Source organism: Malania oleifera, chromosome 7 (genome assembly GCF_029873635.1).
Source record: "Malania oleifera isolate guangnan ecotype guangnan chromosome 7, ASM2987363v1, whole genome shotgun sequence".
Taxonomy (NCBI): Eukaryota; Viridiplantae; Streptophyta; class Magnoliopsida; order Santalales; family Ximeniaceae; genus Malania; species Malania oleifera.
The window spans coordinates 34923951-34945743 of NC_080423.1; positions in this window are offsets into that span (position 1 = coordinate 34923951).

Genomic DNA, 21793 nt, shown 5'->3' on the forward strand with positions numbered 1-21793 from the left:
TATCTTGGGAAAATCATAATATTTCAATATAACATAATTTTCATGGAAATGTTATACTCATGTTATACAAATGTACACAACCTTATAAACTCATAATTTACTCTGAAATCAAATTTCCATATAAAATGTGTAAAAATAATTTCCTTGTTCAACAGTAGTATTCCCAAACATAATTCTATATCAAACATATTTCCTGAAAATAAATGTTGTATAATAATAAACAATTTCATGAAAAAAATATTGACTTAATTTATTCTCTTACTTGACTTACTAAGAAGCTCACAAAATATTCCAAACCCACACCTATGCGCTCTCCAACTCAACACCCTGAAATTATATTTTTCTCAACTAAAATTCGGTATTATTCTATCTAAAACATTCTCCTCAGTTCAGAAACACCAAATACCTTATAAAACTTAAAATATCGAACTTGCCCATATTTTGGGATGATGCCTAGCCTAACCAACGAATTAGTCCAGTAGACTTGAAAAGAATCTTTCCAAGGGTAGCGTGGCGGCTTCTGATCGTCAAACCGGCGAAGGATGAAGTTAGAAATCTAGAGAGAAGGAGGGGGAGAAGAAACTTAGAGAGAGGACATACATGCAAAAATTCTCGCTGAAAAACCTGACCTCAACTTATATATAAGGTACGGATTCGTCGACGAGTCCATGAAAGGAGTTCGTCGACGAACACTTATCCTTCGTCGACGAATTTCAGGCCCTGAATTCATCACTCTCAGTACATTTTTGTTAACGAGACAAGTGGTGTACTACGAACCAGTGAAGGAGTTCGTCGACAAGACTAGAGGGTTCGTCGACGAACCCTACTTTGTCCCCTTTTTGAATTTCTTTTCCTTCCACCTATTTTCTCTCTCTTTATTATTTAATTTCTATAATTCTTTGAATCTTTACACCCATTAACCCGTTTTGCCACCCCTACTTATATATGAAAAACATGCAACGAACAAATCTCATTCTCTATAACTCATACGAAAATGAATCATTAATAGGAGCAAAATTCGCTAACATATGTTTTCTGTATAAATAATAGGCACAATGACAAATGGAGGCATATGTGAATCTACATATGCCTGAGTATGGGTTATAATTTATGCTCAATTACAATTTTTTTTTATATAATGTAAATAATTAAGTTTAAAAGTATCATGCTTTTGGGACCGATAGTCACTCAACTTATTATTACGTGATATCTAATTTAAATAAGTAAAATCTAAGGATAGTTGCAAAATTAAAATGGGGAGAGAAATTTAGGTAGTTAAAAATGATACTAATTTACTGAATTTTTTTTCAGAATTATAATAAACTATGACTACAAATAAAAATAATTATGGAAAATAATTTTATAAAATAAGAAATTAAAAATGCATGAGTACTTTAATACGTGTGCAGGCAGTGTGGTGCCCATACATCGCGGCAGCGTCAAAGGGAAGAAAGGCGCCCCCTGAGTAGTCCAGGTCCATTTTTGTCGGTTAGCTCCTTTTTCTATTGACTCGAGGACGCGGTTATTGTCCGTTTTGACAGTTGCCACGTTGGTGACACGTGCTTTCTCATCCTGTAGGTGAGTGTGGGGCCCTCTCGACGGTTGACCGTTCATGTGTACGGCGGCATGGCCCTACCGATCCCAACCGCTGCCGACAATAACTTTTCTTTAATCGGGGGTAGAGTATGGCAGGGGTGGGTCCCGCCACGTGACCGCCCAGGCCGGTCATCCCACTACAAGCAGACAACCGTGACAGTCTACGCACCAGGTAACCGACACGCAAGCACCTAAAATGTGTAGCACACTGATTTCGTCAACCTGGACGCTGTTTCCGGTCATTTCGCGCGGATTGTGCCGACACCTCACCCGGATTGGCTCCTCCTCCCACGTGTCCCCCCATAGCCTTTTTTTTTTTTCTTCTGTCTCTCTAACCTTTGGATAAGTTATAAAAAATTTTTTGAGTTTTTTATTTTTTTTTATTTTTATTGTTTATAATTTTGCCAAGATACTGTCAACGTTTAGAATTGAGGGCTTTTTACGTTTTACTTGATAGGTTAATATGTTTTATTGAATTTTATTTTAATTTTTTTTTAAAAAATATACTTATCTATATATATATATATATATATATATATATATATATAATTTTTTCAACTTTTACATTGCAAATCTTTAAAACTTTACCAAATCTACTCGTACCTTTACCAGTTCTACTTGTAACTTTTAATGATTGGATAAATTTTACTTTAATATTAATAATTTAACATTCTCATTCATCATGGCCTCTATTTCTTTCGGTTTAAGGTTATTGGAGGTAAAAATAAGTTTATCCTCCATGCAACTCAAGGTAGGTCAATAGGTCATTGAGCTTAGGGGAGCAAGACCAGGTTATAGGTTAGGAAATGAGAAGCCCATGTGATCCAAGTCATGTTTGTGAGTCATTAAGCCCGGAGAGCATGACCATATTTAGTTGAACAAGGGGCTGGGTGGACCCATGTAATCTAGATTAGGTAGATGAACAAAAAGATTCACATGATCCTGTTTGGGTTGATATATGATGGGCTCATAGGAACACATTCAGTTTAAATCAGTACAAGAGGAGCCCCACACAACTCAAGTTAGGTTAGTGGTATTATCATATTGAAAGAGAGCAGGAGTTGGTTAGGCTTGTACATATATCACACATGTAATCAATGTAGCTTAGTAGAGCTACATGCAGTGCACATCACTGAGGTTTTGTTAAGTTATTTAAGAATATAACGTGACTTGAAAAAAGTTGTAACCATTTACGTAACAAAGTTATGGAGCAATAACAAATATTGTAGATAGCAGAAATTACAAAAGCATACTAAATGAACTTATTATTTTTAGTGGGCCCATTGTAACACGATATTCTCAAATCTCAAAGTAATGATAGGAGAATTAATTTGAAAATATTTGGTTACTGGGTAAGGTATTTCGTGGTAAATTGCTTTCATGTTAGAGATATAAGAAATCCAAATAGTTGAAGATGGTGGAATTAGCTAGCATAATAGCAATAAAATGACATTGAGCTAATTGACAATATTGTGTAGGGTTAAAAACTCATTTGACACAATTATCCTAAAATAATATAATTATATTGAAAAATTAACCTTTAAGAGTGATTAAGTAGATAAAAATATCAAATACTTTAATCTCATAGATAAGCAACCACAATATTCCTTATTCTATGAAGGTGAATCATGGAGATCAACTAGTAAATGAAGAAGATGATCATTGCTTCTAGCAATGTCAGAGTAAAGATTCTTAGAATTTTCCAATTCCAAGAAGCTAGCATGTCATTCCTTATAATTTTAAGCTTAATAAATTGATAAGAGGTCGATTGAGTAACCTTTGTTGGGAATTGCAGTACTAAGGTGACAACATCATAGAAATAATAAGTGATTAAATCATTGAATGTGCATATTTTGTATATTATAGAAAATGGGTAATTATGGAGTTTTAAAATTTAAAAAAAAAAAACTTTTTGTTAGCAATATATGTAATTTGAATTAAGCAAGCAAAAAATAAGGTGATATATATACTTTGAACCCCTTGAAATTAGTTTGTCAAATTACCCAATGTACTTAGGTTTTTAAGATATTGTTATTCAAGTTGAGTTTGTAAGCATCATTTGGACTTTGGATTTGAATTTTTATAAATTATCTAAAAAAACAATCTATATTTGTTCAATTCTACAAAAATTCAAATCTAAAGTATCAATATTGTAGATACCCTAATTTTTACCAGATCACCTTAATTGTAAATCAAGTTCTCTATTAGTCCTAATTCAAAATCAGTTCAAATGCATAATCTGAAAATGAGGTTATTTAATTATAATTAGTTTAACCTCCCTAAGTGTCCCTAACCAAAATTTTCAAAATCATGTTATGGAAATTTAAATGAGACTAGGAATTTTTGTTGATTAACTGAAAGTCCTTGAATTTTTAATTCATATTAATGCATGAGTAGGAGCCCTAAGTTGTTTACCCACCAAATCATATCATCAACTAGTTATTTCAAGACCACATTATGATTGATGTATGTAGAGACCCGAAAAATTATAATTATTTAAAAATTAGAAAAAATAATAAATAGAATAGATATAAATAATAAGGGGGAAAAGGGAATATTCTAAAAGAAAGAACAGCAGACCTCGTCCACGAATCTCTTGTTTTCGTTGAAGAGTGTTCTACTAGGGATCGTCAACGAAGTTTAGTCCCTCATCGACAAAGAGATCCCGAGTGAGTGAATTTTAAGTTTCATCGACGAATGTAGTCTCTCGTTGACGAACTCCCTTTTGTGGTTCATCGACAAATCCTGTCCTCGTCGACGAAGCCACGTGGCAACATCGTGCATAAAAGGATTGGAGGAAGTTTCCTTGCGAAGAAATCATTATTTATTCATTTCTCTCTCTCTCTCTCTCTCTCTCTCTCTCTCTCTCTCTCTCTCTCTAGAAACATTTCCTCTGCCTTCTCTCTAAGTTTCTAGCCTGGATTCAGCCCGAGTCAACAAACGGAAACCGCTATGGTGTTTTAGGGAAAATTCTCTACACATCTAACAGAGCAAATTTCTAAACTAGACTTTTCAGGAAACTCTCCAAAGTTGAGTTAAGGGTTAGGATTCTTAGTTTTGGAGTTTAAAATGTTTATTCGAGGTTTATAGGTTGAGAAAGTGTTGAAATAATAGGTTATTTGGGGTTTATCTAATTAAACTAGGGTTTTTGATTCAAGGTTCGGGTGAGCGCACAGGCATCATTTTGGGGTTCCTACTAGCGTAGCTCAAGAAATTAGGTAAGGGGAATATATTAAATCGGGATTTTTGAGGAAATAACTGGTAAAAAATGGAAATATTATGTATATATGTATATGATTTTTATGTGGTCTGAAATGCCAACCATTTGAATTGTAAATTTATAAGCCTAAGGCTATGGTATTAGATATTATTTGTGAAAATGGAAAGCTAAATGGCAAATTTTCTGGTTAATTGTGTAAGAGATTAAATGTATATTTTTAGTATATGAACGATAAATATGGGTTGGCTTATTTTTAGTGAACGTATGAAATATGTTGCTAAATTGTGTGGTATGTATAAAATGAAGTTTTTGTGTTAAACTATGATATATATGTATGTATGTATGTATGTATGAGATGTTGGAAATACTGAAAATATATTGAAAATTAAAAGGTGATATGAATTCTTTTGCATGTGTTTGGTAGTGTTAAATTACAATATATGGTTTGAGAACTCCGGTGGACCAGGAAAAAGGGCACAGTATGGTTGCGGATATGTATGGAGCGCTAGTGCACCCACATGTCTTAGAAAGAGTGTGGAGACAGGATGGTCGATTGTGCTGGGAAAATGTAGTGTCCCCCTGGAGTCTAGACCAGTGTGGGAATAGTCAATCGTACCTACAGGCTATAGAATGTGGTTGATTTAACTCTGGAGGACCAACCAGGGTTAAGTCTAGCCTTCGAGCCGCACAACCCGTCATGGGGCAGAAGCATGATTAGGATTTATACCGGTATAAAAGGTTCTAAATGCATAATTGTAAGTTTAACCATGGATAATATGAAAATAATGGAAATGGAAATGGCAGTTATGAAAGCAATGGATATAAGAATAGCAGACGGAAAATGACATGAAAACAGAATATGTGAAAATAGACATGAATATAGAAATAGGTGATGAACATGTGACACATGAATATAAAATATGAAAGTGAATGTAATGAATGGCACAATGATAACAACATAAAGAGTAATGTAGTAAGGTATTATCAATATTAAATATAGTAGTATTACATGTATTTGGGGCGGGGTATACTCTTCACCCGAGAGCTTGCTGAGAAAGGTGAGTGCCCTGATAGGTATCAGATGTAGCTGTAGGCAACATAACTTATCAAAGCAGAGGGAAGCTACATGTATGGTTGGGTAATTTTTCCTATTCTTGGGAACTTCTAACGATAAACCTTTGCGTGAATGTGTGAGTACGAGATAAACTAACCACTTGAGGGCTTACTGAGTAAGGTAAGTGCCCTGATATGTTTCAGTTGTGACCGTAGGTTGCTTAAAATATTATAGCAGATGGGTGCTACTTGTATGAGCGGGTAATCACCCCTATCCTTAAGGAACTCTCGTTGGTAAAATACCTTGCATGTGTTTGAGTAGGAACAGAGAATGATTTCTTAACTGTGGTTTTATTTGAAAATAATGAATATGCATATACGTTGTACATTAACCTCATGATTGTCACAAGCTAATTTAATGTATTCCATCCTTATTGAGATGTGTCTCACCCGATAGTTGAATTTATCTTTTCTAAGACCTTTGAGGGATCGAGCTTAGAGAGCTCGGGTTGTTGTAGCATTTTTTAAAGAGAGAGAGAGAGAGAGAGAGAGAGAGAGAGAGAGAGAGAGAGAGAGAGAGGGTATGGACTGTTGGTTATGTATATTCTCTTTTGGGTTTGTTTATGTTTTCAGAGATATTTATGGATATTTGTTAGTATTGGATGTTGGGGTATGTTTTTGAGATGTATATAGATGTAGAAACTCTGGTATATTATGGAAGAATTGTTATTATTTCCACTACGTAATTGATTTAGAGTCAGGTTCAGGTAAATGGAACACGTGGCACTCGAGCCCCACTAGGCGGGCTCAGGGCATCACGAGAAGGTAGTGAAAATATATTTCAAATACCACTCTGGACCCTAATTTCGGGTTCGGGGCGTTACATTTTGGTATCAGAGTATTAAGTTTTGGGATTCTGCAGACTTAAGGATGATTAATACAAGAGCATAGGAATAGATGACAATGAGGATAGGAAATGGTTAGGCTAGGTGTTGAGATTTCTAGGATTTTGTCTTGTAGCTTGGAGGCAAAAATATGTCGATGTTTTCCTGTGATTTTTCTAAAACAGTCAACGGCCTTAGAAAAGCCACGATAAACCTTAGGTGATTTCGTTTTTGAGCTGTGAGACTAGTCCTAAATTGAAAAGTTGGGCGTATATTGAGATTTAGATTAATGATTGTGTTGATAAGGTTAAGATAACGGAATTCTTATGCCTTTTATGTTTTATTTTCAAGATGGATCCTAGGGATGAGGATGTAGAGGCTAAAGGAAGGGATGATTTAGAGACTTCCAGTGAAAAGGAAGTTGATACCTCCACAATGCTAAGGGGTATAGCCTGATAGGTCAGGGCAAAAATGAGGAAGGATACTAGAGGGAAGAACTATCCAGTAGTAGATCAAGGCTGCAACATCAAGGTGTTTATGAGACTGAACCCTCCTACTTTTAAGGGAGGACTTGATCCAGTGACTGTAGAAAATTAGGCAAATTGAGGAAATACTGAAAGTACTTGGTTGCATGGATGAGCAGAAGATCTGCTATGCTGCATTTAAGATGGCAAGGGATGTGAAACGTTGGTGGCTTTCTGTGAAGCTGCTAGAGGAACAGAGGTTGGCAAAGATAGCTCTGATGTGTGACCGATTCAATGAACTATTCTTCGATAGGTATTTCCCCTTATCTATAAGAGAGAAAAAGATTGAAGAATTCACTAATATGACATAGGGGAATATGAATGTGGGGGAATATGCAGTTAAGTTTGTTGAACTTTCGCGCTTTGCTCTGTTCTTGATCCCAAACGAGGCAAGGAAAGCTAGGATGTTTGAAAAAGGCCTGAGATGAAGGCTTTACGAGCTTGTAGTGGGGTTCTAGGTCTAGAATTTTTCAAACTTGATGGACAAGGCTTCGGTGCTGGAGAAGAGTATTCAGGGCAGTACAGAGCCAACAAAGCATAAGAAGAGGCCTGCACCTTTCAGTTTTTAGGCTGAGGGTAGTCAGGAATTGTGGAAGAGAGAGAAGGATACAATGGGTTCGAGGCGGGAGATGGTAGATCGGGGTTATTCTGGTTATCAGGATAATCTGTCTTACCCTATATGTCAAAAATGTAATAAGAGGCATAAGGGTGAATGCCGATCTAGGGTTCCTAATTGTTATAGGAGCGGACAACTGGGGCATATTAGGAAGTACTATCAAGAACTACTACCTGTTGTACCTGCACCAAACCAGATCCAGGAAAATTAGCAAGTACCCCAAGGTGGAGGCGGTCCAGCACGTATGTATACGATGTTCCTGGACGAGGCAGATAAAGCCAAGGGGGTAGGTATAAGTTTATGTTTAAAATAATGAAGGTTTTATTTGATTGTAGTTAATATAGAATTTAGGATGATGGTACATATTGAATTGTATGAGATACAATGAGTTAGTGAATTGTAGAAATGTAAAAATGAATGATTCACAAAATTTCTAGGATGAAATTTTCTGAAGGAGGGGAGAATGTAGAGACCCAAAAAATTATAACTATTTAAAAATTAATAAAAATAATAAATAGAATAGATAAATAAATAATAAGGGGAAAAGGGAACATTCTGAAAGAAAGAACATCAAACCTCATCGACGAATCTCTTATCTTCGTCGACGAGTGTTATACTAAGGATCATCGACGAAGTTCAGTCCCTCATTGACAAAGAGATCCTGAGTGAGTGAATTTCAGATTTTAAGTTTTGTCGACGAATGTATCTTCACGTCGACGAACTCCCTTCTGTGGTTCGTTAATGAATCCCGTCTTCTCGTCGACGAAGCCATGTGGCAACATTGTGTATAAAAGGATTAGAGGAAGCTTCCTTGCAAAGAAATCTTCTTTCTTCATTTTTCTCTCTCTAGAAACGTTTCCTCTTCCTTCTCTCTAAGTTTCTAGCCTAGATTCAGCTCAAATTAACAAACGGAAACCGCTACGGTGTTTTAGGGAAGATTCTTTACACATCTAGCAGAGTAGATTTCTAAACTAGGCTTTTCAGGAAATGCTCCAAAGTTAAGGGTTATGATTCTTAGTTTTGGGATTTTAAATGTTTATTTGAGGTTTATAGGTTGATAAAGTGTTGAAATAATAGGTTATTTGGGGTGTATATAATTAAACTAGGATTTTTTATTCAGGGTTCGGGTGAGCGCACATGCATCATTTTGGGGTTCCTGGTGGGGTAGTTCAAGAAATCGGGTAAGGGGAATATATTAAATCAGGATTTTTGATGAAATAACTGGTAAAAAATGGAAATATTATGTATATATGTATATGATTTTCATGTGGGTTCTGAAATGCCAACTATTTGAATTGTAAATTTCTGAGCCTAGGGCCGTGGTATTAGATATTATTTGTGAAAATGGAAAGCTAAATGGTAGATTTTCTGGTTAATTATGTAAGAGATTAAATGTATATTTTTAGTATATGAACGATGAATATGGGTTGGCTTATTTTCAGTAAATGTATGAAATATGTTGCTAAATTGTGTGGCATGTATAAAATGAAGTTTCTATGTTAAACTATGATATATATATATATATATATATATATATATATATGTGTGTGTGTGTGTGTGTGTGTGTATGTGTGTGTGTGTGTGTGTGTGTGTGTGTGAGATACTGGAAATATTGGAAATGTATTGAGAATTAAAAGGTGATATGAATTATTTTGCATGTGTTTGGTAATGTTAAATTACAATGTATGGTTTAAGAACTCCAGTGGACTAGGAAAAAGGACTTAGTACTTTTGTGGATATGTATGGAGTGCTAGTGCACCCACACGTCTTAGAAAAAGTGTGGAGACGAGATGGTCAATTGTGCTGGGGAAGGGTAGTGTCCCCCTGGAGTCTAAACCAGTGTGGGAACTACCAATCGTACCTACAGACTGTAGAATGTGATTGATTTAACTCTAGAGGACCAACCAGGGTTAAGTCCAGCCTTCGGGCCGCACAACCCGTCATAGGGCGGAAGCATGATTAGAATTTATCACCGGTATAAAGGGTTCTAAATGCATAATTGTAAGTTTAACCATGGATAATATAAGAACAATGGAAATAGAAATGGTAGTTATGGAAGCAATGGATATAAAAATAGCAGACGGAAATGACATGAAAATGGAATATGTGAAAACATACATGAATATAGAAATAGATGATGAATATGTGACACATGAATATAGAATATGAAAGTGAATGTAATGAATGGCACAGTGATAACAAAATAAAGTGTAATGTAGTAAGGTATTATCAGTATTAAATATAGTAGTATTACATGTATTTGGGGTGGGGTATACTCTTTGCTCGAGGGCTTGCTGAGAAAGGTGAGTGCTCTAATAGGTATCAGATGTAGTTGTAGGGTACATAACGTATCAGAGCAGAGGGAAGTTACTTGTATGAGCGGGTAATATTCCCTACTCTTGGGAAGCCGATAAACCTTTGCGTGAACGTGTGAGTACGAGATAAACTAACCACCTGAGGGCTTACTGAGTAAGGTAAGTGCCCTAATATGTTTCAGTTGTGACCGTAGGTTGCTTAAAGTGTCAGAGTAGAGGGGTGCTACTTGTATGCGCGGGTAATCACCCTTATCCTTAAGGAACTCTCGTTGTTAAAATACCTTACATGAGTTTGAGTAGGAATAGAGAATGATTTCTTAACTGTGATTTTATTTGAAAATAATGAATATGCATATATGTTTTACTTTAACCTCATGATTATCACATGCTAATTTAATGTATTCCATCCTTATTAAGATGTGTCTCACCCGATAGTTGAATTTATCTTTTTCAGGACCTTCGTGGGATCGAGCTTAGAGAGTCGGGTTGTTGTAGCATTTTTTAGAGAGAGAGAGAGAGAGAGAGAGAGAGAGAGGGTATGAACTGTTGGTTATGTATATTCTCTTTTGGGCTTGTTTATGTTTTTAGAGATATTTATGGATATTTGTTAGTATTGGATGTTGGGGTATGTTTTTGAGATGTATATAGATGTAGAAACTCTGGTATATTATGGAAAAATTGTTATTATTTCCGTTGTGTAATTGATTTAGAGTCAGGTTCAGGTAAATGGAACACGTGGCACTCGGACCCCACTAGGCGGGTTTAGGGCTTCACGAGAAGGTAACGAAGATATATTTCAAATAACACTCCAGACCCTAGTTTCGGGTTCAGGGCGTTACAATGTATCGCCTTTTCAAAATCATGGGTTAATTGAAAATTGTTTGAAGTGAACTCTCAATTTTAACTCCTATTTGGTTTTCTTGTGTGAGTATGTCTAAAGTATGCATGTCTCATTAAGTGGGCACGTGCCCAAATCATGAAGTACAGTGAAATTCTAGGAAAATACCACACTATACAGGGAGTTACATAGAAATACAGTATAATACAAAGAGATGCTGAAATATAGGAAGTTACATAAAAATACAGTACAATACTTGCAAGGGAAATATAAAGGAAATACAGGAAATTCATAGAAAATACAAGGAAATAAATATCAAAGAAAAATATTCAAAGGTCGCATGCGGCATATTCTATAGCATCTTGGAGGTCCCTGGTTAACTTGAAAAATAAAAATGAAAAATCATAGCTACTAAATGAAAATACAAAATTAGCATGTGCGTAATAAAGCTCTTGAGAGAGAAACTGCAAACTACTGAAATATTCTCTCCACTCGCTGCCCAAATCTCCATTAGTTGGAGAACTAACCTAATGGTGGGTATAAGGAGGTTGATTTCTATTGGAATCAATTGAGAGGAGAAAAGATTGATTGCCTAAGCCAACCCTATAAATAGGGAGTCTCGAGGGCAATTAGAAAGCAATAGGGCAATTAGAAAAGAGGAGGATAGGAAAGGAGGAGAGCAACAATTGAGATAGAATAGAGAGAAGGAGAGAAATAAATTCTAGAAGCAAATTCTAAAGGCTGCAGCAGTCCTATAGAGGCTCTCAGAGGATTGGAGCTAATCCCTCGAGTAAGCACTGTTGACTTTGTAACTCCAATCTCTGTTTTGATGCTGATGAAACATAGTGAACTTATGTGTGTATTTAGCATGTGCACATGCCTACAATTGAGATCACACATTAGGGATAGGGAGCATAGAGGCCAAGACGGATGATACACATATACCTAGCGCACTCTATTGAGTGAAAAGCATGAAGACTGAAGATATTTTTGTTTTTATTGTAATTGCATTTAGTTTTCGGGTCTGTAATAATGGAGGGTATTATTTACATGTCATGCATGATAGGGTATATGCTCGATTGCACCACCTTGAAGTTTTAGTGTGTTTGTGCATGGTACATATGCACAAAGTGTATTAGATCAACCTTTGTGTCGAAAATCATACTCTTACAAAATTTTGATACACCATCCCGTCGTGTGCCCTCAAGGGAACTTTCAAATTAGGTTATGATATTATCAACTTTGACATTGATCATGAATGCTAATAGCGGCACGTCATATACTCGTCTCTCACCCACAACAGTGTTCTCAGGAGGCATGAAAACTTCTTCATGTTGAACACTATAATCATCCAATGCATCGACCTCATCTACCCGCATTTTGCCTATTCAAAATCCTCCCCTAAATTAGCTTCTTCCTCTAATTTACAGTAATATTCAATATCAGATTGCATTTGCTCAATCATCTATGGTCCCCTCTCCTTTATAATAATTGATGGTACCATTTAAAAGTCTGATATAAACACAACTCGAGCTAAGCTTTGGTCATGCCTATACTCGGTTGATTGTTCATGGTTCGTCATGAAAATTGAGCCCCACATTGAATCCTTGTAAATTAGCCTCCTCATGTTCAAACTCTATTTATAAAAATTATGGTTGAAACAATGTACCCAACACATAATTCAAATCCAAAGCTGTCATCACCTGTGAAAGGTGATCGAACAGCCTATTTTCTCAACAGTATCGTATTCATTATATGATTAAGGATGAAAAAATGTTTCTTGTTGACTTTTTTAGTCTTGGGTCCTGTTTTGATGCTAACAAAGCAAATGTTCCTCACGTGTGCATCTAGTGTTTGAATAGGTTTATATCTTAACATGCACATGTGATAAAGGGAATAGAAGTCAGAAGGAACTTAAAAAGCACATACTCCTGACATATTCCATGGAAATATGAAGAGCAAAGAAGAAGACGTGTTCATCTTTATTTGTAAATGCACTTATTATTCTTGGGTTTGTAATAATTATTATGGTCAATAATAATGCATCTACATGCATGAGAGGGTCTAATGCTCAAGAGACCATAGATTGACCCATAAGAACCAATACCCCTAAGATAAAATGCCACAACTTATTCACACAGGATTGAATAAGCTCAATGACCATAGAAAAGACTCGATCGACCGATGCAAAGTTTTTTAGACTAAATTAAAAAACTTAGGTCGTAGACTAATCATAGGTCCCCATGCACATAATGAAAAATCCCTAAAAGATTAAATATCACACTTACAATTATAGGGACAAAACTTATGCGGTCAATCAAAACACAACTTGAATTTTGAAAGGGTTTTGGGCGACTGAACCTAGAGTGTTAAAAATGGTTCAGGCAACCGAATGTACAAAGAGTCAACAAGTTGACTAAGGGTCGGGCGACTGAACTTAACTTGAACTAACCATCCCCCGATTGACCAAATGCTTAAAAGCTACTTTTACACTGTCTCCAGGCGACTGAAATTTTAGTTCAAAATAGGCTCAGGTGATTGAATAGTGAAGTTCGGCAACCCAAACAATGGACCAAGCTCCTGAAGTCACGAACGATTGGAGAATCGCCTTGAGTTCAGTCAAACGAACCCATGAACAAGCATTGTGTCTGTTCAGGCAATCAGCCCTATGACTAGGTGACTGAACCTCTCAGGTTCACTTAAAATAATCGCAGTAATTAGGGTAAAAATGCTAATTAAACTTTTTTAAAAATTCTCTTTGAGTCTCAATGGTTATTTTTTTGAGGAGAAACTATATATACCACTCCATTTGTTCTAATTAGTTAGGGATTAGAAAAAATTGATTAAGAGAATTCTCTTAAATATTTTCAAACTCCCATTTTTCATACTCCATATTTTTGCAAGCATATTTGTTCATACTCTCTCATTTTCTTACTAGATAAAATCATTTTCAAAAGGAAGAGAGTATCATTTTCTTATACTCCTCTTTTGCAAATTTAATTGTAAGATTGAAGAGTAATCTCTATACTGCTGTCTGCATTTCCATACACTAATTTTAAGCTTATACTCTCAAATTTTTATACTTATTTGAAAAACCCATTTTGAGAGTTTGCTTGGTAATTTTCCCACATTATTTTCTAATTGATTTGCATTGATTGGGAAAATCATTTTGTTTGCTTCTGAGTCTTCGCATACGGATTACAAGACATGAAAGCTTGCTTTCTATATTTGATAAATCTTTTGCAAGCTTAAACCTTGAACATATATTGTGCTACATCTTTGAAAAATATTATTGAGGTATTTAGTTTAGGGTTGTTAAGATTCTTTGATTAATCATATTGTGAATATATATTTTCTAGAATCAAAGATCTTACTTACTCACACACACACACACACACACACACACACACACACATATATATAGATAGATAGATACATATCTTGGTGTGAGCTGTCATTCGTGTTTAACCAAATCTCACTTGAGCATTAACTCCTTATCATACGTGAGTGTATTTCTGAGCATATTGTTATACATCATCTGCTTGTGTTAGAAACACATTTCCTTGTACACAAAAATATTGATTATCTGTTGTATTCCCGACTCATGGTCGAAAGAGGGAGACTAACCTTGTGAATAGTCCTGGACTGGTTCAGACCTGATTAAGAGAATTAGGTGCACCAGCCTGTAAGGTGTTGTAAATGGTGTCACTCCACCCGCAAGTGAGCAACTAGTGGAATCTTCTTACTTATGAGCTTGAAGCGGGGATGTAGGCAGTATTGGCTAAACCCCGATAACATATCTAGTGTCAGTTTTATTTTCCGCAATTTACTTTCTACACTTGTATGTTAATATTTATTGTTCTGAATGTTTGATATACTGAGATAGCTTTAGATTGATTATATATCTGCTCAGTAGTTTATCTGTTGAATTGGTATGTGTTTTAGACAGACCCTAGGTTATGGTCTACTGTTGTTGGATTAGTTATACTTAGGAGAAAATTTTTAAATACCCAATTCACCCCCCTCTTGGGAATACACCAATTCCAACATTTCCCTTTACACAATTGAAGCTCCACCCATGCTTCTGTTTCGAGAGATGCTTTTAATAAAAATGTCAACTATATACACATTAGGACAAGAACTCTATGGGTCCAATAAAATTAGCACATCTACATCATCCTTTATTGGGACTTCAACATACACTACATTTCCACCACCCCCTTGTTGTAGATATGTCAAACTCAATTCTACTATGTAATCATTCAGATCAATGTCTAATCCTTCTTATATTTTCTATTTGATAATTTCTAGCTTCATCCTCCTTCTAACTCAAATTGCATTTGTTGGCCCTATGTTGTATTCAATATTGATTGGACCCATGTATATTCTCATCGTCAACGTATAATAATGTTATGCAAATCAATGTGCAATGGAAACAAAAAATATCAAGATGTAGCACTTAACAGTGAAATACTAAAAACATAATCATGCAGATTATAATGAAAGTAATAAAGCAATGACACAAAGAATTATATGGTTCGACAATGCCTACATTCATGGTAGCAAATGACTATGCAGTTTTACTATCTTGCGTCCAAAGACACTAAGTTACATCATACAACATGTATATTTAACCCTCCTAAAGGTTTTCCCCTTGAAACCCAACCTGTACAACTTCCTAATTCAAAATCTGAAAACCAACACTAAGTAACCAAGCAAAACTGTCGACCATTTCAGACATATCGTCAATGGTTTGAAGTTGAGACCAAACAATCGATGTAATAGCACCAAAAATAGTTGAATGTTTCTCTGCACCTAGCAAAACAGTCGACAATTCTAAGGAAACCGTCAATGTTTTGCTCCTGCAAACCAGCATATGTTGTTTTCTACCATCTTTTTTCTTTGTACATGCATCCCACTTAACATATTAGTCATATATTATAATAATCTCCACCTTGGTGAATATACGCCCCTTAGGAAACAACCGAAAACATAAACCCGCTGCTCCACCTGAGACAATAGGTTGGGACCGCATCCCATCTAGCAACTGGAGACATTAAAAAGGTCCAAGCAAGGCTTGAACTTATATGTGGTAAACGACTTTGTCAAGATATATATTGCTTTCTCAGAAGTATGAAAGTTCTCAAGCACAAGTTCACTTGAAGAAACCAACTCTTGGATCCTATGGAATCTCACATCTATATGTTTAGTTCTTGCATGATACACCGGTTCTTCACCAAATATATGACTTTCTGACTATCACAACACAGTTGAACTCCACCTTGTTGTATACCCAGCTCTTTGACTAAACCAATAAGCCACAATGCTTCCTTGGCAGTTTCGATGACTGCCATATACTTCGACTTAGTTGCTGATAATGTAACTAAAGATTGTACCATGGACCTCCAACAAATAGGCCTTCCTACAAGGGTGAACACATACCCTGTTGTAGACCTCCTGTCAGATCTCTTGCATAATCTGCATCAACATATCCTACAAGACCGATCACTCTATTGTCTGTCAAACATGATGTCATAGTGAGAAGTACCCCGTAAGTATATGAAAATTCACTTGATAGCATCCTAATGTTGTCTACCCGGATTTGAAAGAAACTTACTTACTACACTGATAGCTTGTGCTAGGTTCGGTCTTGTACATACCATAGCATATGTTAAACACCCCACTACACTAGTATAGGGGACTTTTAACATGTCATGGATATAATCATCTGTCCTTGGGCACTGAGCGGTAGACAAATTAAAATGATTCGCTAACGGTGTACTTATCGGTTTTGCATTAGTCATGCTAAACCTCTCCAACACCTTCTCCATATAACCACCCTAAGATAACCACAATCACTTTGCACTTCTGTCCTTGTGAATCTCCATCCTAAGAATCTTCTTAGCTGCACCCAAATATTTCATGTCAAACTCTTTATTCAACATAATCTTCAACCGATTTACCTCAATCATATCCTTTGCAGCAATTGGCATGTCATCAACATAAAGCAACAGAAAAATAAGAGAACCATCATCAAGACTCTTAACATACACGCAACAATCATACTCACACCTCCTGTAGCCCATCAAAATCATATAGGAGTCAAAATGTTTCTACCATTGCCTTGGAGACTGTTTCAGCCTGTAAATTAAATTCTTTAGTTTACAAACCAAATGCTCCTATCCAGGTTGACTAAACCCTTATGGTTGTACCATATAAATTTGCTCCTCCAAATCACCATGGAGAAACATTGTTTTTTACATCCATTTGCTCCAATTGCATATTATTGCGCCACCAATCCCAATACTACCCTAATAGAAGTGTGCCTGACCACTAGGGAGAATATTTCATCATAATCAACTCTTTTCTTTTGTGAGCATCCATTTGCTACTAACTGAGCCTTGAACTTCTCACCTTCCTTTTCTGATACCACTTCCTTCTTCCTATACACCCACTTGCAACCTATCATCCTCTTCCTTTCTAAAAGCTCCACCAATTCTAACGTCTGGTTCTTATGCAGTGACTCCATTTCTTCCACCATAGCACTTATACATATACTTTTCTCTTGGCTATGCACTGCCTCTTAAAAAGTAGTTGGATCCTTGCAACTGGTAAAGAGAGCATAAGACACCAGATCATTAAATCCATACCTGAGTGGTGACCTAATAGTGTATCTGGGTCTGTGTATAGCAATATTGTCATCCTACTGGTTTCATGAGCTACAACTCCCTGCCTTCTGAACATCGTTATAATTGCTCTAAGTCTCTAACTCCTCTTGCACAACATGCTCATTTCTGCTCCAGTTTTCTAGCACCTATTCCTCTTAATCTTCCTCCTGAGTACACTTCACTATGGCTTTCTCATTGAAAACCACGTCTCTACTGATCACCACCTTGTTTGTCATTGGATCCCACATCTTAAACCCTTTTACAGCTTTCTGATATCCCAAAAAAATGCAATGTCTAGACTTCACATCAAGCTTTGATCTCTCCTCATTAGAATTGTGCACATAAGCTGGAGAACCAAACACTCTCAAATTGGAGTAGTTTACAGCATTACCCTTCCATACCTTCTCTACAAATTTCCTCTCGAGTGATGCTCTTGATGATCAGTTAACCTAGAAACACACCATACTCACTGCCTTGGCAAAAAATTTCTTCACTAGCTTTGCATTCATCTTGAGACACCGAGCTCTCTCAAGCAAAGTTCAGTTCATCCTTTATGCCACACCATTTTGTTGTGGTGTTCGAAAAATTGTGAAATGTCTCCTTATGCAATGCTACTTGCAAAACTCCATGAATCTTGAATCAAAATGATTGGTTTCATTGTCTTATCAGAGACATTTAATTCTCCACCCGGTATGGTTTTCCACCTCAACTTTCCACAATTTAAATCTGAAAAATGTCTCTAACTTATGTCGCATGAAGTACACCCAAACATCGATAAAAATCATGAAGTACATATGTCTATCCACGATGCTACTCTCACCTGCCCCCAAACATCTAAATGAAAGTAGTCAAGAATATTCTCCGTCTTGTGAGTAGCTATTTTAAACTGCACCCTGTTCTCTTACAGAAATTCAATCTGCACGTTTTAATACCCTTCAAAAGATTCCTTGACGTAGGATGGGTAAGGGTGGTCTACTTCTATGGTTCAACCCTCATAAGCACATACTGTAACAATCTGAATAAAAATGGAATTTAGATAACAAAGAGGAAGGGAAAAAAAACCAGTAACAGAAGGAGGAAGTCAACTTCGTCGACGAAGAAATACCAAGAGGCGTTTTGAGCCGACTGAATTTCGTTAACGAGGACTGAATTTCATCGAAGAAATTAATGAAGGATTCGTCAACGAATGACGTGGCTCGTCGACGAATCTAGTTCTATAAATAGAAAAATCGAGATTTTTAACTTCATAACTAAGTAAACTCTCTTCTCTCTCTCTCCCCCCTTCAGCCCTCTCTCTTTTTCTCTCTCTCATCGATTTTGGGCCAGATTTATACTGGATCGACAATCCGAAGTCACCACGATGCTCCTGGGGAAGTTCTCTCCAAATTTTCTGGAGCGGATCATTGGTGAAAGCAAGTTAGAAATCATCCCTGGGTTGAGGTAAGACTTTTTAAGTTAAATTTGACTTTACGGTAGTTATAGGAAATGATGTACACATCAAAATACTAAAGTTTATTACTGCGAGTTTTCAATTTTAGGGTATTGATTAGGAAATCCTACGAGTGTGAGACTAGAGTTTATAGGGGCTTTTCTTAGTAGTCAGGTAAGGGAATAAACTAAAACAGTTACTTTCCATGCAAATTATTATTAATTATGAGTAAATTTAGTTTTAGAGAAGCATACGTTATATTTGTATATTATGGTTGAATGTACGTTTGGAAAATACTGCTATTATGTTGAAATATATATGTATGTATGAGATGCCAGAGAATTACGATTTTTGAATAAGAAGTATGATTTTATATGGCGCATGTGTGGCATGAATATTATTTTACGTGAAACGTATTATGATATGAAAGATTTTATGAACAAAGTATGTTTTCAGGTATTATGAAAAGATATGTTATGTTATGATGATTTTGATGAATACATGATAATTGATTTATTTTCAGAATGTATATACCTGAAATGATTTCGGCACGAGGCCGTAGTTATATTATGTTCGAAACGAGGCCGTAATTACGATATGTTAGGCACGAGACCGAAATTATGATATGTCCGACACGAGGCCGTAATTATGTTATGTTTGGCACGAGGCCATAATTACGATATGTTTGGCACGAGGCCATAATGATGTTATATATGATCATGTATTATATGTTATCAAAACCCGGATGTTAGTTTAGTTCAGTTCAGGGGTTTGGTACCGTAGCTTATAGATCAAATGTTTATGATCAGATTAGTGCTAACCACCCCACGAGGGGGTGGGAGATGGATAGTCGATGTGGCTTTCAATAGAGTGTGGACGTCCACCTGACAGTTCGGACCAAGGTGCGGTGGGCCCATCGTACTTACAGACATATTTGACTCGGCAGTGGTCGGCCAGCCATTGTCGAGTCCCGCCTTCTGGCTGCACAACCCATCATGGGGGATAATACATGACACCAGCTAGTTATTCATCCTGGGTATGTTTTCAGTATTATCAGTATAACAGATGTTACATACGATATGATTTATCAGCAATTATGAAAGTATATGATTATTCATCATGTGATGATAAATGTCTATAGATATATGAAATGTACTGTATATGTATAATTACATTAAATATTCATGTTGCCACACAGCTGTATTTAGTTTATTTTCCCTTACTGAGAAGTGTCTCACCCCCAAATATTAAATGATTTTCAGGAAACCCAGAGAGACCGGCGGGTCAGGGCTGTCGTTGAGTGATTGGAGCTTCCCTACTATAAGGGTAAGCATTGAACTAGGATCGGAAGATTTTTGTTTTATGATCCTAATGATATTTTGACTTTTTGGAGGTTGTATATAGTAACAGTATTTTGATGATATAGTAAACTCTGGTATTATGTTTCATGGTTGGATGTTTGAGATTTTATGCTTGCTCCTGCTTAGGTTTCCGCTGTGATTGGCAGGTGTGCCCGTTACCCATGGGTTCGGGTCGACTTTTCCATTTAATATATTACATTTTATGTTAAGGAATTTGAGGTCGTTACACATACATTCGAAATACTTTAATTTAAAATTTTAATTACTCAAAGATAAACACCATAAATCATATTATATATTTCACATGTTCAAGGATTTTGAAAAGGTGTATGATGATGTTCAGAAATAAGTCCCAAAAGTTCTTTCACAAAGGATTCAAGTTATATGCAATAAAGATGTTATTCAAAATTTCAAGAATTTAAGTACTATTGTTAGCAAGCAATATTCTCACAATTGATTTTAAACTAGAAAATATCAATATTGCAATCTATGGATTCAAAGAGCTTATTAAATATGGAATTTCATATTTATAACAAAGGCTTACAATATAAAATAAGGGTTCAAATAAATGTTGAGATTACCAAGAGATTTGTTTGGATGATTTTGACACTTTTCAACACAATTAGTCCACACCTTAGGTTCTTCGTACAATCTTTTAAATACCAACGAACGCAGCAATGCAATGAAGTGATGGTGGCTGTGTGGGAATATGAAAGTGTTGGCCATGTGGGTGTATTTGGGTGGAGGTTGTGTGGGGTAAGAGGGAGGTGATGGGGATGGAGTTGCTAGATAGACAGTGGTCTCTCACCACCTGATCTTCAGAGAGAACGCGTAGCCTCACACTATACAATCAAAATGATTGGACAAAGTTAACAAGCTTTAGCAAAGGAATTTCCTTTCAATATTTCAATATTCAAACTTAGCTTTTGTTCTTACAATGAAGGGATATATATAGCAAGGGGGGAACAAAGCATTAAACAACTAACAATTCCAACACAAGCATGGGAGACACAAATAATAAAGACAACAACTTATTAGACAAATTAATTACTCTTACAAGTTACTAACAAAATAATTGTTCCAACTTTCTAGACATAATAAATACTAACACAACTTACAAATCACACAACTTATTAAGACATGCACATACAAGCAAACAAGTTGTCTTGCATGATTATAAATTAAATATAACATAAGACAAAAAAGAGGCCCAATCTGTTTGGGGTCCATTGGAGCCATGTGGGGCCGACATGGGTCTTCTTGCTTTAATACTTCACTTGGATCTTCAC